Source organism: Bison bison, unplaced genomic scaffold, assembly GCF_000754665.1.
Source record: "Bison bison bison isolate TAMUID 2011002044 unplaced genomic scaffold, Bison_UMD1.0 scf7180017864503, whole genome shotgun sequence".
In the NCBI taxonomy this organism is placed as follows: domain Eukaryota; kingdom Metazoa; phylum Chordata; class Mammalia; order Artiodactyla; family Bovidae; genus Bison; species Bison bison.
The window spans coordinates 4,805,889-4,806,570 of record NW_011495061.1 but is presented as its reverse complement, the minus strand read 5'-3'; positions in this window follow the sequence as shown (position 1 = coordinate 4,806,570).

Below are 682 nucleotides of genomic sequence, written 5' to 3'. Positions count from 1 at the left end.
GGGACGCGCGGGCTGCGGGGACCCGGGCCCGCAGGGGCCCCTCCCCCGCGCTCGAGTCCCGCGGGGGCGCGGCTGCTGCAGCCAGAACTGCTTATTTATTTATTTCCGATGTGTGCTCTACGTCGCCATAGCAACCGTTCCATCTTTTCCGGAGTCACAAGGGCACCGCTGTTTTCAAACCTTCCCGGGACAGGGACTACTTAGAGGTTTTCCCTTCTTATGCGGGCATAGGAGGCCGGGATGAACACCGGATAACACGGACCACCCTGGACAGATATCCCCCCATCGCCCTCCTTCTGCGTGGGATCTTTATCCATTAAACCTGTCACGATCTATTGCCTCCCTTCTCAGGAAAGGGAATACCTATCTCAGAATTTCAAAGATTCCCGCCGTGTGCCCGCTCCCATGCCTTCAGCAGGGAAAACCTTTAATCACTGGAGTGCCCCCTCTCCTAAAACTGTCGCAACTCAGCCTCCTCCTTACCCGAGAGAAAATCCACTTCTTCCTCCCTCTAACCCAGCCAGATTCCCTTGACATATTGTGTCCCCCTTGGGCTCTGAAGTGTTCTGTAAACACTCCTACTTCAGGGCCATCGCTTTCTGTTTATTTTCCTTTATGCTTTCCCTCCATTACCACTCAAACTCCTTTGGGAAAAAACCCCCAGGTATATTGGCTTAACTTC